This window comes from Lissotriton vulgaris, chromosome 12 (genome assembly GCF_964263255.1).
Source record: "Lissotriton vulgaris chromosome 12, aLisVul1.2, whole genome shotgun sequence".
Lineage (NCBI taxonomy): Eukaryota > Metazoa > Chordata > Amphibia > Caudata > Salamandridae > Lissotriton > Lissotriton vulgaris.
In genome coordinates, this window is record NC_141700.1 from 580,894,874 (window position 1) to 580,912,420 (window position 17,547).

A 17,547-nucleotide genomic window follows, 5' to 3' on the forward strand; every position below is an offset into this window, starting at 1 on the left:
TCTCAACAATTGACAGAACTGCCTCTGGCTATTTCATTAACTTTGATATGTTTTCTGAGGATCCCAGGGAGCCTGAAACAATGCCAGCAAAAAGACCTTTCAAAAAGCAGGCAAATGACTTTCTTCATCACCTGGAAAAAAAGACTTATCTGGTTTCACCATGGATTGAACTTTGGATTGTGTTGGGTGTACTATTTCTTCTACTTTGGTTAGCTCTGGTAATTGTTCTGAATATGCTGATAAATGGAAGATATGTCAAAATGGACACAGCAAGTAAGAACATCAACTTACTCCTCAAGCCACAAAAGTCATCTCATCGTGAACAAAGAGACTTGTCAGCGGTGAATATCACAGCCATTCCTATACCTGGTGGTATAGCTTGGGACAGAACAGAATGTGACATTTTTGGCCCGTCTGAGCTGTCGAAAATTCCAAACTTATTCAAGATTTCATTCAGTGACTTTGTTTCATCTAGTACCTTTTCTGATGACTGGGACTTCGAGACTGGTAATAATATGATGGCAGACTTAGAAATGTCAGCAGTGTTCACTAATCATGAATATTTAGAAGGTTAATCAGACTATGAACAAATGTATTGTTATAATCACTATGGTCATCATTTTTTGCACACATCAACAATGCCTAGAAATGTATATATGTATAACCAATGGGAACATTGTCCTACTCCACCAAAGGGTAGCTCAAAAATTATTTGTCAATAAGTTTCCATACGTTTCAGGGTTCATTGTATCCGATCCAGAATCGTTTTACTTTAGAAATGTAAACAAAACAGGCCTGAAAACTATGTTAACAAACCTAAAACAGATTTATTCTGCAGCCTTTTATGCCCAACTGTCTGGACTAGGTTTCGACTTTTGGAAAGACAACATTAGGACAAAAACTGTCTGGGGTACGAAAGATTGATTAGTGCAAGGGTTAGAAGCTTTATTCAGAGCCTGTATAGTACCTGAACAAATTATGTTTTTGAATGACACTGTCCAACAAGCGTCTTGCCTTGGGTTAGCCAAGATTAAGGACATGAACAATCCGTCTACACCTGCACCTACACCTGATAGCAATAACACTTCAGAAGGGGAGGTCGATGTACCTTCTATTTTGCTTCACAACAGAACAGATCCAGATTGGAATAAATGGTTGATCTGGCACACAGACACAAACAACTGTCAAGATAGATTCCTGGAAAAAACACAAGGGTTTAAATTCAATAGGCCAGACCCAAGATATGTTCAAAGACAGCATCCTGGAATAGTAACAACATACAGTGTAGGAAAGCTCTGCCTTGATTGGCTACAAAGATCTACACTTTAAGGATATGAAGCAACACTTATCTTTACTTAAAGATGGCGCTGATCTTAGGGAATTCTTGCTAGGACCAAGAAAACCGCATAATAAACGTTTTATATATGCCGGTATCTATGCTGCTTATACTGAAGCATGGAAGATTACACAAGCAGAGACTGCAGAAAGAACACAGGAAATTGATCGTATTAATTTAGAGAAAACTCTCTCTGTAGTTGACAGTGGGTTAATGACTCTGTCATCCAGGATATATTCATTGGACAGCATAGTGTCTTCTGCCATAGACCTCATGGACAGGACTTGGTCATGCTGTAACATGGTCAGTCGCAATTCTGTTCTATCATGACGTTGCAAAACCTTCATTCAGACTATGTGCCTTGGCGTTTATTCAATACTACGTCACTGTTTTCAGAATTCAATCTCACTGAAAAACAGATCAAATTGGCACAAAGGGAAGCTGGCTATATGGTGCGAGCATTGAAAAACTAGAAAGAGAGCCATTTACGGTAGCAAAAAAAACAACTATTGAATGGATAATACATGGAACAATCACTCTGCCTGTTACAATTTTCCATTTTCAGTATTGCCTAAAACACATACCAGCAGGCACATCTGAAAGGTTGGGTAAAGAATACATCAAGACATCCTGGGAATTACAATGCACACACAGATGTTGGAGTGGGGGAAGGGAATTGTTTTTTAGTGGTAAAAACTGTGAAAACGCACTAAGCGGTTCTCTCCTTTGTTAGGGTATACACAGGGCCTGCAATGGTTCCTCCCACAATTTATCCTGCCACCTGCAAGGTTCAACAGCTGCAGTGATTGATCCAATATTTGGACAGCTTTCAAATGAAAGTTACCTCATGTTGAACGATCACAGCTGCTGTGGCATTTTGCCAGGTATACCATATATAGTAACTGTGTCAGCCAGGGTCACTTGCTGTATGCAAGTATTGTTTCCTAAAACCAAGAGAGACAGGGAGTCACCTTTATGGCCTTCACTGAACATCTCTTCTATAAAAATTGATACTATAAGCAGAATGTAAGCCATTCTTTTGCAAAAAACTGTGCACTGACCTCGGCCAAAGAAACTTATGATCTACAAGTCGCAAGGACTTCTGCCGAGATACATGCCCTCTTAACAACAAACTGTTCTATACATTTCTCAGAAATGTTAGGTCGTATCTTAAACATGTCTGATACGAGCGGTATTAATCATGTATTTAAGACCATATTTTCTGGACTTTTAACACCTTTTGAAGCAGTCCTAGGGATATTTTCAAACTTCGTGCACTCTATGTTTGGCGGATTGCTTCTCATTTTGGGACTCAGTGCAGAGATCCTATTTTTGCTCCTACTGCTGCGAAATGGCAAGCCAATTCACCAGTGTCACCCAGTTCTCCATGGAGTCAACTCCATTGGCAATGAAGTGTCGTGAGCGCATCGTCCAAATTTTGGGACTACCTTGTCTACGAGAATTAAATACCACATGGTTTCTGTCATTCAGACCAATCTGGCAAGATTGCATCTTACCTGTGATACGCTGCCTGCTATGCCGAGAAGAATGCGTGCTAGACATCTGTCTAACACTCACATCAGTTACGCCAATGGATGTTGATACCTTGCTGGACCCTGTAACGGCCCATGCTCTGTGTTGTCCCCAGCGGCTACCAATTCTGATGACGGAATTCATTGAGATCTCACAGATGCAAAATGCTGATGCTGAGGTAGGAGAGGAAACTTCAGGCGCCCAGGTAACATCCGATTCGAACATTGGTAACGCGACCAATGCTGATGGCAATGCTTCACCTCTATGTGTGGTTAATCTTCTAAACAAGGTAATCCAACTTTCGCCTACGATGGTAGATTACTTTTTGTCAACAGATATAGAAGATTTCATGTTTTCTCCAAGCACTAACACTGACTTTTGATTTTGTCACACAGTATTCTGAGAAACTTTGAATTTGGCCTTCATTGTTTAAAACAAAAGAACTTTTTCCTATGATTAATTTTTTTTTCTTAAAATTTGTATTTTTCCTTTTTTGGCACAAGTAATCTGCTTATAGTAGAACTATTCAAAGAGTACAAGAATTCTTTGAAAACACTTCCAGAGACAATATTTTACTCTTGTCCACATACAAACAGTTTTATGTAATCTGACATGAAATGGTTTCGGCACCTTTTTTTCTTCTGTATTTATGAGCCATTTCATAAATGTATATTTTCATGATTCATACAGTTAGCATTCAAATGTCAACACATATGCTTTGAATGAAACATTGCTTGAAGGCCTACAGCAACCAATGCATCTTTTATGTGTACAACCAGTTCAAATGCCTTTTTATGTATTTCGGGTGGGTTTTCACACTTCATGTGCAGATAGGTTTTTGCTATATTAAACATGTTTAGAATTTAGTAACGTCGTACATAAGAAAGTGGAGTGGGTGCTGTATGTCGATTCATATTCCGTATGAATTTTCCCGATTCATGCCCTTATATAGGTACATTTCACATTACCCTTATATAGGCATAGAAATCCAGCCCTTATTTAGGCTTAGCCCATGCTACCCAAAGACAGGCATGGCTACTTCCATCCTTTCATCTACGTCACAACAATTTCTTGGAAAACCAGACTCTTAAGCCGTTAGGGACTTCCCCTTGCGTGGATATTGATTTCTCCAAGAACTCATTTATTATGCATGAACAACTATTCCTTTTTGAAAACTTGCAGGATAGTTGCCACATTGTGTGATTCTACCGGCATGACAATACATGGCAACCATCTTTAAAGTATAACAGACTTATTTCCGATACATTAAAGTTGACTGCTACATTCTGTCATGCATTCTGTAAGTATAGGAAATACACTCTTGAGGTGTCTGGTCACTGTATTTGGCTTTTTCAATGCTGGTCAATTTTAAACACTTTAGCAAAGCCAGTGGTGGAGATCAAAGGTATTTGCAAAGCAAGACCATTTGGATTTGACAATGCTTGTCATTATAAGTTTTTTGTAGAAGTGTGGCCAATCCCCAGAGTGTGAGAAATAGTTTAGAGCAAGTGCTTTTATTTGGCTGAAGACAACAAATTCCTTTAATAGGGTCCTATGTCTGCTTGTGAAACCCTATCCCAGTCTACCAAACAGACTTAAATGTATTAATCCACACTTTTTACTTTTTATTAGACCTATGGGGTTTATTATGATGGCCGGCGGACAAAGTCCGCCAGCCACTGCAACTGCAAAAGGGACTGCCCGCCATAGGTGCGGCGGTCCCGCCATTCAAATTAGGGTGTGCCTGCCACACTGGCAGGCGCATCCCACATTTTTTACATTGAGGCGGGCGGTGCTGTAAGCAGCACCCACCACAATGTACAAAATGCTTGTAATCCATTTGCATGCACAATGTGAGAGGCATCGCGCAGTGCCTGCCACCTTGTACATTCAAATACAGGGTGGGTACCATAGGTACCCCCATGCGCATCCCCAACACCCTGGGGGCCGGCAACGGGCACCCAAAGCAGAAACCGCATGCCTTTTCATGGCTGCAATGCTGCCATGGAAAGGCTGCTCTCAGCCATGATCATAATATGGATGGCGGTATCTTGCAGACACCGCCACCATATTATACATGTTTTGCGCCTGGTTGACGAGTCGACCTGCAGAAAAGCGGGAGACGGTCTTTCCGTTCACCGCGGACCCCCCAGCCATACTAATATGGCAGGGGGTCAATCAGGCATTGATGGTGGGCGGATGGCACCCACCGGGCCGGCGGTGGCTACCGCTGGCCCGGCGGGGCGATCTTGCCGCCATCATAATAGACCCCTATGTGTTTTGAAATTCTTCTGGTACCTACCCAAAGGCTATACTGTACAATCTGACAGCGATCAGATTGTGGTCAAAGTGTCTCCTGTTGGGATCATTGATGCTATGCACTTGTTCTTGATTGTGGTGTGAGTCATATCAAATAAAAAAATCTAATCCTCCATATCCCTCAGAGAATAACACACCTATAAACTGCCCAATAATGGGTAAAAACTCATGTTGAGTGAGCAGTAACCACTACTGTAGGATCTAGAATGCTCCACTTATATGAAAACCCACTAAGGGCAACTCTTTGAGTCTCTCTAATAACAATCAGATGTGTTTACCTAAAGTAAGTTTACTTAGATCCTACTAATAAATATTTGTGTTCATTCTGAAATGTCTCATCAGCCACATTTCTCTTCTTCACCTGATTTGAATGATCAGATGCTTTGCTTAAGCATTACCCACATTGTAATGATCGGTGAACTTCTACCAAAAAGCCACCTTTGAGAATTCTGCAGGACCAGCTTCCTATGGCATGAATAAGCCTAAATGACCAAGTCAGACCCTCTAAAGGAGGGAGACTAATGGGTGGACAGTGAAGGGTGGACAATGGGGTTCCTTTTACAGAAAGATTTTTAAAAATGATGTCAATCTTATGTTCACACCCTCCACAGTACTCGGGTTGCATAGTAATGATCCAGCGGTTCACCATCAACAGACACTCTATTACCATATACTCACCTGGGCCCATAAACTCACAGTGATTAAACTGCTGGCAGGGTCAAGCTTTATAAAATTTCACAAACTGTTTAGAATTAGTTCACAGATTAAGTTATTTCTTCTAGTCGAGGTACCATTAGTTGAATCTAGTTGATGGCGATAATTAACATAAACTAACTTTTCTACACTTTAAGTGAATCACCACAGATGCAAGAAGGTTTTAAATTTTTATCTAAAAGTTTAAATGCATGTGAACAATGTCAATACAGTGCAGTCACCATCATTGATTGTAGAGAAAATTCAATTAATAAACACAATGCATTTATCTCTGACTTACGCAATAATTGATGTCGAAAAGAGAGAGGACGGAGAGACAAGATCAAGAAAATTAGCAAATGACAAAAATGTATAATTACCAAGGATGGTGTGGAAGCCCAACCCCCTGGCCACAGGGCTGGTGGGGGTCCCCTGAGATAGATTCAGGAGACAAAGACTTCAGGATAGAAATCAGGACAGGATAGTTACCCTCTATAAGATACCGATTGCGTCGCAAACCTCTCTGACACTCTCTTCATCCTCGAGATTCTTCCACAAACTTCAATTCTAACCCAATTAAATTAGGATAGAAATTTCTGCTTCAAGTTCTACAATCGGTTCTTCATCAACAACTACAGCATCTCACAGCATCAGCTTCCCTCCCCAGCATTCTCAGATCTCCGATCTCCGCTCTGACTAACTGACTAACGAACTAACTAAAGCTATCTTAATTATACATTTCGTTCTGCATGTTCCACCCATTAATGTTTAAATATCAGAAAAATACGAAATTTGATTGGTCAGTCAAAGGGGGGGGGGGTCCTCATCACACCATGCTTACATGTCACAAGTCACAAGATTCAGTTAAACCATCATCTATACACCCAACCCCTTACTTTTGTTCATACATTTTATTCCCATATACTACTTGTATCAAAATTGAAAGATTTAAACATTATAATGAATTGAACTCTTCACAGTTGAACTCTGCGCCATCCTGTTCCAATGAAATATCGCTCGATACTTGGCTCCCTTTCAACTGCTTTGCCATGGCCTTCATGGCTTCACTCAGCGGACATGCGCAGACTTCGCGTCACTCAGCTCATTCAAGTATACGAGAAAGGCCCAAATACGCACTAATGATAAAAGGCAAAAGACAGGTGTTAATTTCTCAGATAAAGTAGCTGCACTGTATACCACCCACCTCTACTCTATCCCATTTTATTTATCATACTTATCCCTGTATTAGCATTAGTAAATTAGCTTGCTTTAATTTTTGATAAGCAGGTTCCATGCATGCGAGTCTTCAAGACTCCAAATTAATAGCTTCTGCTCATGTGCCGGAATTTCTCTCCAAGCATTAACTCGTCATCCTACGTAGATGTAGTTGACATATGCACAAAACAGATTTCCTGTTTAAAACGGTATTAGTCCTTCTTCAATGTTATCTGCATTAGTACATCCATACGCATGCTTCACTAACCCAAAAATGTTTGTGTGATTGTGTATTAGTTTCCACAAAACGTTATTAATAACTTATTAGTGAATTAGATAAGCGGATTGCTTCAGAGCAAGTCTCTTTTCTCAGAGACCTTGCTCCATCAGTAATCCATGCCATTATTGTCCTCAATTGTACCCATCCTATAGAACCTGCCACCCCACATTCTTAGTTATTCAGGGCCAATGCATTAATGTGGCCCCTACAAAATAGCATTCACAACAACCCCTGGGAGATTTAGACTAGCATTGTAACACTTTCCAATGCTTCACATATAACTTTTTTCCCACGGAAAACTTACAAATACATGAATTCTGAAGTCTAGTCCTCTGCTACAGTTAATGTTTTTATCAGGCAGCATTATTTCTCCCAGCTACCAGGAGTTTCCATTTGGCTAAGTTGATAAACTGACACAAATTTTCTGTTGCCAGGTTAACATGTTACGGTGAACTTAATTTTCTTTGCTACCTTCTATTTTCTTAACCACCACATTCAAATCAGCCCTTTTACTACACAAATTTCAATTTATAATTTCAATTAAAGTTGCAACTCAAGTGTTTTTATGTTTTCTGTTAGTTTCATGTGGCATGCGATAATAGTCCTTTCTTCCTTTCCTCCCTTCCTTGCCATTCTTCCATTCCGTCATTCATGTCTTCTTTCATCTATTCCTTCATTCTTTCCTCCTTCAGTTTTTCATGCTGATGTTTTAATCACTGAGCCTAAATGTAGGAATGTAAAATACTAAATCATCTGGATCAGAACACCCAAGATGAAATTGGGTTTTACTTTGTTCTGAGAATTTTGAGAATGTGGCTTGTTTGAAGAGGCCACACAGCACAGTAGCAAGACGAGATTTGAGCATCTTCCATGGTGTTCTCATGTTGTCCGTTTGAGTGGCCAATGTAGTATAGAGCAGAAGTCCGCCTCACTCACCATTTTGGGTTTTTACTACATACTCTGAGAGGTTGCACCGGATCATGGTTGTAATGAGGGTTTTCTGGAATGCATATCCAACTTCTGCTCTCATTTTAATTCAGCAACTTGTGAGCAACATAACAGAAGACAAAAAACAAAACAATACAAAACAACTAGTAATTACTGTAACATGGGAGTTCTAATCATAGTTTTAAACAGAGCATTATATGTGCTGGAAGTGACTGAGTTATTGGGTGCCACATGTCTTCAACATTCAATTAGATCATAGAATAGTTAAATGCCCTACTTTCAGCAAAGTAGTACATTGATAACTCTCTATACTGGTTTTCATGTATTGGTGAATGTCTAGTAATCCATCTTTTAATCATATAATTTAATCCCACTTGACATATTACACGAAGGTTCATCAGTAACTTTTTCCAACTAGAATTGAGACATGCATTATAGGGCATATGTTAACTAGTAATATAATTCAATAGCTGAAATATATTTCTTCAGTCTTGGTCAAAAACGGGCAGGAAAGGTGTTGCCATGCAAGTTAATTCTCCTTAGTTTTACCCTGGTAAAACATAATGTCTCCCAAATGTTTTGTAGGTTTTGCTTGTGTCTTTCTTTCTTTTTTTTTTTTTTTTTTGAAAACCTTTATTGGTGCATCCAAAGAAGTACAAATAGTGGCCTACAACCCTCAGGCCGGCCACAAACACTATTGAGCACAGGGGCATACAATACGGTGACGCAATAACACAGCAGGATCAAATAGCAAGCATTTAGCAGTTACACTGTAGGTCACGTGCTATTGCGCCGCAGGAATGATGAAGGTTAATTTTAAAGTTTCGTAGCAACTAGTAATGACCAACTATTCCGTTTCAATAAGATAAATCATAGAGGAAAGAAAAAACAGGGACCATGTAGACGTGAAATAGCAATAGCGACAGAGGCATACTCAGCCCAGCTACTCAAATGAGAAACCCCTCCAGGCGGCAAGGCGGCCAGAATGTACGCAGCAAGGATATTAGACCTAAGGGCCCAACAGTGATCCACCGCCACCCGCCCATCAGTAACATCGACACGAATCCCACTTAGAAAAAGAAGAGTTAAATTAGAAAGAAAAAACAAGGCACCATAGGAACAAAAAGAAACGAAAACCCCACCCTCAACCCCCACCCTACACGCATGCGAAGGCTACGGCCTACCCCCCCCAGCAGCGCGTCTGTCGCCCCATAAACCCGAAATATAGAGTAGAGAGTAAGATAAAGAAGGAAAGAAAAAGGTATAATCTCACATGAGAAATAGGGAGCAAGAAAAGAGAAATCTAATCTAAAACTCCCACGAAATAACTAACCCCGGAGGAGGGCCACAATTTCTGAGTCCCGGACTCCACCACCCGCACAGGACCCACACCACATCCACTATGTCAGAGCGAATACAAAAGTAATAGCTACTCACGGGGAGGGATACCCAGATAGGGCCCCTGCGGAGAACCAGATAGCGTCCCAACCCGAGTCTCTCCCAGCCGATCAGAAACAATTAAGACCACCAACAGTAACAGTCGTCCCCGGGCTCCCAGCCCCCCAATACATTCACCCCATTAGGAAGAGCCAAAAAATTTTAGATACATCAAGTACAACCCGGAGCGAAAATGAGCATGCCAAGCAATAGCAATTGCAATCAGAGTCACCAGTCAATCGGCCAGAACCAAGTCAAGGAACACCATCAGCCCTGGCCTGAGCGCTGAAATCCCTCCAGGTATGGCCACCGCCGTGTGCCGCTGCAAACAAAGAAGACGAAGAGAAGGAGGAGACGGGCGTATACAGTCACCAGTAAGTTCAGTGCCCAGAATGACGGACGCCCCCTCCACAGCAGGATGGCACACCGTCCACAATTGCAGAGAAATAAACACGGAGGCAGAGGCAGCAAGGGGGGCCAGCATATGGGAGAACGATGGGTGAGGCTACAGTGACGACTCCACAGTCGAAGTACCAGGCGTCGAGACGAGGGGAGACTGTGCAACTGTATCTTCAGCGGGAGAGAAGCACCCAACATTGTAGCCAGTAGCATTCCGCACCGTTTCACTCTCACGCTGCATCATTGTATCCGGGCTAGGAGTAATCAGCGGTAGCAGAGAGCATGGCGGTCGCGGGCTCACCAGACACGGCACAGCACTCTCAATCTTCCGCTCCAGTTCTCTGGACTGTCGCCACCATGTCGCCCGCAGATCGGCGAGGGCAGAGAGGATATCGCCACAAGTCGGGTCCCTGTGCGGCCTTGGCTGTTCCAGAGTACACGGCAGCTCCGTCAGACCAGCCACCAGCCCGTGAGCAGGCAGGGCATAGCGCAACAGAGGCAGGGGAGCAGCCACCAGTTCCCCCAGCAGGGGGGGCGACATGGCTGCTCCGGCAGTGAGCAAATAATGGAGAGAGGGGGGCCTCGTCGTTGATGAGGTCAGGGCGGGAGGGAGCCACCGAAGACGCGGCTCACCGACGCGGAACAAAGTAGAACGAGAGCCCCCTCGGCCACTAGTAGTGCGGGCAACCGCGGCAGAGAAGGTGCCCCAAGATGGACTCCGTCCTGGTGTAAACAGCGCATCAGGGGGAGCGCCGTGTGAGGGGCGCCCGTCTCGTCAAAAGTCAGGTCGATCCAGGAGGGAGTCTCGCCACAATGTAGGGGGCCAATGTTATCCACCACCACGATCGGCTGCACCTCCGCCCCTGTCGGCACCCTCCCGGCCCGTCCCAGCAAACAATGCTCAGCCGCGTCCAGCGGCGGCGAGTGGCTCTGGGTCTCGGGTCAGCATAGGAGATCGGCGAACGGTGCGAGTTCACCGTCGAAACAGCCGACAAAGGTCTCAAAGAAGCGCCAGTGACCTCAGTGCACGTTTGTTTCCGTTTTGATGCGGTGTAGGCAGGATTGCAGGCAGGATATCTTTACAGGATCGGACGACCGGCGGAGCCGAGAGCTCACACGTCCGTCCCGGTCGCCATCTTGGCTCCTCCCTCTTGTGTCTTTCTTAAATGTTTGTTAGTCTATATCTCTCAGCTATCTATTTTAGAATTTAGTTAGATCCAGGTCCCGTAGCTTAACGTACATAAAATGAAGAGCCCCAAAATTACTGTAGAGTATTTGATTGGAAACATTGAGTTTTGTAAAAAAAATCTGTCTATGACTCTCGTGAATTTAAGTGAGAGATCACTTTGTTTTTAGTAGATCTTGGGATCCCATATTTGTGTTGAATTTTGAGAAATATATCAAATGATCCCTATTATATCTTTTTTTTACATATAAACAACAATTTGTCAACATTCCGTATTTTAGTAGTAACATCAACTTCTGTGTATAGTACTTTTCCATTACCGGGACAAACATTCTGTACCATATAATCCAACTCACATGTGCACTCCTCCACGTCATCCATTTTGTAAAGTGTATTCTTACATACACATTGGCTTCCAACTGATCAGGATTATAATATGTTCCTCTGATAATGAAATGTGGATCCAAACTGAATTTTCCATCTAAATGCATTTGTCTGGATGATGATGATTGAGATAAACAACTAGAAGCAAGTCAAAATGAGCCTCACAGTCTGAAATCAGCTTCTGCCTTTTAGCCTCAGGCTAATCACGAGTGCTGGTATCAAAGACTGTGGTAGAGTTAGGGAATTCTGCCAATGTATGAGGTTTGCAATATTTACAGTCTCTGAAGTCTCTAGTATTAAAAGTGAACAGTATTTATTTATTTGTTTTATTTGCAGAGTTTTATATAGCGCTGGCTAGACCCGGAGGTATCAGAGCGCTTTACATGAGGATCAGAGAGTTACAGGATGCATAGTTATATCAGTTGAATCAGCGAGTTACAGGTTACATAGCTATACCAATTTGTATCAAAGAATCACAGAGGGAGAAGAAGGGGGAGGGGAGGGAAGGAGAGACGAATGGGGAGACGAGGAAAAACAATGTCAGAAGACCAGCTGGGTTCTTTTTACAAAATTTTACAAAATTCCATACTTTCTCTGTTTTCTTTACATGAAGGTAAGTTGTTTGTATGATACAATTCAGATTTTCCACAGCTAGGATGGGTAGAAAATCATGATTTTATTAAGGACACGTAGGCTGATATTATGCATATCTCTTTAATTGCAAACTCACAGCAGCAACTACAAAATAATGAAAAGATTTTAGATTAAGAATCTAATAACATTTCAATCTCTATTTAATTCCCTGTGCGGCAACCATCTTCCTTAGCTGTGAAAATCCTCCATACATAGAATACTTTAAATAAACGAATCTCAAAAAATCAACTGGAATGAATGGTCTCTTCTTTCATTTATTTCTTGTAGTCTCCCCCTGAAAATGAACTAAAAAACATATTATAGGGTGGGAATTACTGGAAGGGATAATATCAGCCTCTGTGTCTTTGATAAAATCATGATTTTTTACCCATCCTAGCTGTGGAAAATCTGAATTTCATGGGAAAAGGCGTGGAGGCCAATATTAAACATGATTAAAGCTTTGCCATAATGTTCCTCACTGGACAATACACAGGGTTAAATAGAAGTTCTCAAATACCTATTTTGATGACCAATCCGCTGCAGGTAAAATCCCAGAAGCCCTCCTCTTAACAAAAATGCTTTCAATCCAATAGTCCCCCTAGTAGAGTGAGCTCCAAACTTAGACAGATCTATTCCTGCTCTTCTCATGACTTCTTTGACCCAACGAGCCAAAGCAGGAGTGAACACTGCTGTATGAGGGCTTCTGAAAGAAACTATCAGCTGCAAATCCGTGCTGCATCTCAGGCTCTCCATCCTCCTTTCATTCTCACGCAAACATCTCACTACATACAACTTTCTACATTTGTCTGAATTTGGGTAAAACCTTGTTATAGACATAGTTTTTGTTCTCCTAGTGATATATAAACAACCCCCTTCTGGTACAAGCCTTAGTCCTGAAATTTCTAGTGCCTTTACATCTGAAACCCTCCTAAATGAAACCAGACATAATAACATAACTAACTTTAATGAAAGTTTCTTCAAGTCCAAAAATTAATTCTCAGTCCAACTAGCTAATTCTTTTTGTAGGTCCACATCCCACACAGATTAATATTTTGCTTCTGGTGGGGCCTTTATCCTTACACTACTTGGTAACCTCTCTAATACATCGTGTTGACCCACAGGAAAGCTATCTATCAATTCATGCCCTGCTGAAATTTCTGACCTACCAATATTAACGGATCTGTACGATTTTCCAGCAAGGAAAACTTCTGTCAGGTAATTCTTCACCTCTACCAGAGGCCCTGATATGGGATCCAAACCCCCTCAGAACACACCAATGAACCCATCTTCTCCATGCCACCCCGTACAACTTTGAAGTCCCTGGAGCCTATGAATCCTTGATGAGTTTTTTGAAACCTCTAATGATAACCCTGACACCAGCCAGGTTCTCCCGAAATCATCCAAGCCATCAACATCAACTGTCCCTGCAGAACCAACTTGTGTCTGTCTCCTGATGTGCTTATCAGCAAATCTGGGGTATTCGGTAGAAGTACAGGGTCGACAACCAACATCTCCATAACATCTGAATACCATATCTGGGATAACCAAAAGAGAGTAATCAACACTACTTCTGCCTTCTCCCTTTTTATCTTTAGTAACACCCTCTGAATCAGGACAAATGGAGGGAAGACATATTGCCGTAACCGACCCCAGTCTTGAAGAAAAGCATCTACAGCCTCCGCCTCTGGATCTGGTCTCTGACTGTAAAATCTGGGAACCTGAGAATTCACCCTATTCACAAACAGGTCCATCCCCAGGGGACCCCATTTTTTGTTTATGAACCTAAACACCCCCCTGTTCAATCTCCAAACATTGAAATCCTTCAGTTGCTTTGAATTCCATCTGCAATAGTATTTTTTAGTTTCGGTAAGTACTGTGCTTGATTCATAATATTTCTGCTCAGGCAGAAATGCCAAACCTCTCTTGCCAAATCAGCCCAAAGCCTTTAAACGAGGACGCCCCAACTCGTTTACATATCGTACTGCTGAAATGTTGTCCATCCTTAAAAGTACACAACATCTCACCTGATTCTTGACAAAACTCTCCACCTCAAAAGAACCTGCCAACAACTCCAGGTAGTTCATGTGCATTTCCTTTTCTCGGCTTGTCCATTTTGCCCCTGTTGTCATTGAACCACACCTTGCTCCCCATCCTTAAAACTTGGCATTCGGTTCTATAACTATATCTGGGGTTGGTCCGACAATTTCCAACCACCACCTCAACTCCTCTCTCTCGTCTCTGCATCCGTCTGCACTTTCTGTGACTACTTCACCCCTCTGTGCTAAAACACATTTTTCAATCTCTGCAGAGCTCGATAATGTACCCCTGCTTTTTAATATATATCTTCAGCCTCTGATCGCAGCACTGAACAGGATGGACTGTAGAGTCTATAACTATGCTGACGACACACAGATCCTGATTCAGATTGCCGACACAGCTCAGGCTCACTTGAGAATGCAAAACATACTCAAATTTACTATCAGCTGGATGTCGGACAACTCTTTAAAAATAAACCCAGACAAAACTGAAGTCCTGGCAATTACAACAGCTGCTAATTAATGGAGTGATCAGTTTTGGCCGGCTGAATTAGGGCCACTTCCAGAACCAGCGGCAGCAGTAAAAAGCCTCGGCTTCAAAATTGATGCCCTACTATCTATGACACAGCAGGTATCATCTGTGGTGGGCATTTGTGTGGGCTTGATACGCCAGTTGCGGAAACTCTCCTCACTCCTGTCCTTTTCCACGATGAGGCTGGCGGTCTCCGCCTTGATTCTGGCACGGCTGGACTATGGTAACTCCTTATACCATGGCCTCCCAAACAACCTTCTGGCCCGACTTCAGGTTGTAATGAACGATGCGGCCAGGCTTATTTTTAACAAACCCAGGCACACCCGAGCTACGCCTCTACTTTGCAGCCTACATTGGCTGCCAATTGCTCAAAGAATAAAATTTAAAAGCCTCTGTATTGCGCACAAGGCAATCTACGGCTCAGCCCCCAAATAAATCAAGGATCGGCTCTTCAGGTACATGCCAAGTAGGACCCTCCGGTCTGCTGAGGCATGTAACCTGTTATGCCCTCGGTATAATCTTACATCCAATGGTGGCAGAGCTTTCTCTAGCACCGTCCCCTTGGCATGGAATCACCTGCCCGTAGAACTCAGGAAGGAAACTAACCTGTTGTTGTTTAGGAAGAAGCTGAAGACTGTGCTTTTTGGGGAGGCGTGGGGGCCTCTGTGATATGGCATTCTGTGCCTACTGATGTTGTGTGTCCGCTGATAGCGCTTAGATACCCCTGGGTGATGCAGCGCTCTACAAGCTCAGAATAACATAACATAACATAACATAACATAACATAACATAACATAACATAACATAACATAACAAGGGAGCTGGGGAGACTGCCTGTCTGGAGGCCGAAAGGAGGCCTTATACCCTCACTATCTGCCTCAAAGTTATCCATTCACTCAGTAACATTCTCTGAAACTCTCTCCGGATCTTCTTAACCTTCTCTATGGGCAATCTCAATACACAATCCAACGTCCAAATCTGAAAAACAAAAATCACGGTTTCCTGACTTTGTTCCAAACATGACTTAATTCTGCTTATTCCAAAACCCAAATCCTCAATAACTCAAACTGCCTTCATTGTATGTTCATGAGCCAACTTCCTGCTCTGAGCCATAATGAGGATATTGTCTAGAAATACAACCAGTCTCACTCCTTTTGTGTGCAACCACACTGCTATGGGCCTCAACACCTTTGTAAAGCACCAAGCAGCTGATGTCAAACCAAAGGGAAGGCTTTTGAAACTCTACATGTTTTTTTGCCACTGAAAGTTCAAATAGTCCCTCTGTTCGTGGCACACATGAACCGTCAGGTATGCATCTTTTAGGTCTATCCAGGTCAACCAGTTCACATTCCTCAAAAGGTCCCTCAACATATGAATCCCTTTCATTTTTAAGTAAATATACTCTACCCACTCGTTTAACTCTTTCAGATTTATCACCGGTCTCATGCCCTTGTCCTTTTTCCCTATGAGGAAAAGGTTGCTTACAAACCCTGCAGTGACTTCACCTGCTTTCTCTATAGCTCCCTTTTTTTCTAACTCTTGAACCTCTAGGTCCACCAAATTTTCTTCCTCTTTTGAAAACGTCAAGGGTCTGTCATCTTACCTGGGTCGGCATTTCTACAAAATCTATTCAATAACCACTTTTTGTTTGTATCAACTTCTGATACTTCTGTATCTCTTTCCACCTGTCTAAAAAATGGGAGTGTGTGCCATCCAATTTCCCCTGAATAGATAAAGGGTTGTTTCCCAAACATACATTGTTGTCTTTTCCTATCTACTTTCAATCGTCCTCCTTTCCTATGCCTCTGGGGGTAGAAACTGGATCTATAATTTCCAGATGATTGAAAGCCATTGGGTCTATATCCATGTGAAAATAAACTCCGTATGATTACAAAACGCCATGCCGGGAATCGACCCGCATTCTCCCAGCCATGCCAAAAACCTTTCTAATATCTTTTTGGACTTTTTGAATAGAGTTAAAAGCTCCTGCACACCGAGCCATCTCCTTTACAAACTCTTCACCAAAAAGGAGACCATTAACCTCTTGACCCAATTCCTTTCCTGCCAATTCTGCCAACCTTGTGTCTATTTTCTATGCTCCACGCACAGGGCAGCATTAGTCTTCTTTAATAAACATACTGCTCTTTTCGCCCATTGTCTCAGTTCCAACATGTTTACTGCACTTTCCTGAGGATAAGCTTCCTCACATACATCAAAGATCTTTGTTAAGCGTACAAACGCCTCCAGAAGGCGGTCCTGATGCCCCTTCAGTCCTATATCCATTCCTAGTCTTGGGTCCCTACCCAATTTATTTAGAAAAGCAGGCATCTTTGCATCTAGTTCTGGTGTGAAGGCCACTTTGTTTGCTAGAGAAGGTCTTGGACACTCTGAACGGAGTCTTGTCCTAACCTCTTTAGGCATTTCCCACCTAATCCAAAATTCTACATATTCAGTAACGTGTTTTGTTATGACCCCTTGAGGGGAGAAGGGGTGCTGGAGTTTGTGAGGATCGAACATGAAATCACCCTAGGTGTCTTTAACTTGATCTAAATTTTCTTTATCTTTCTTCTCCTTTCTAATTCTCTCCCTTTCCACCTCCTCTTCCTCAGAGGCATC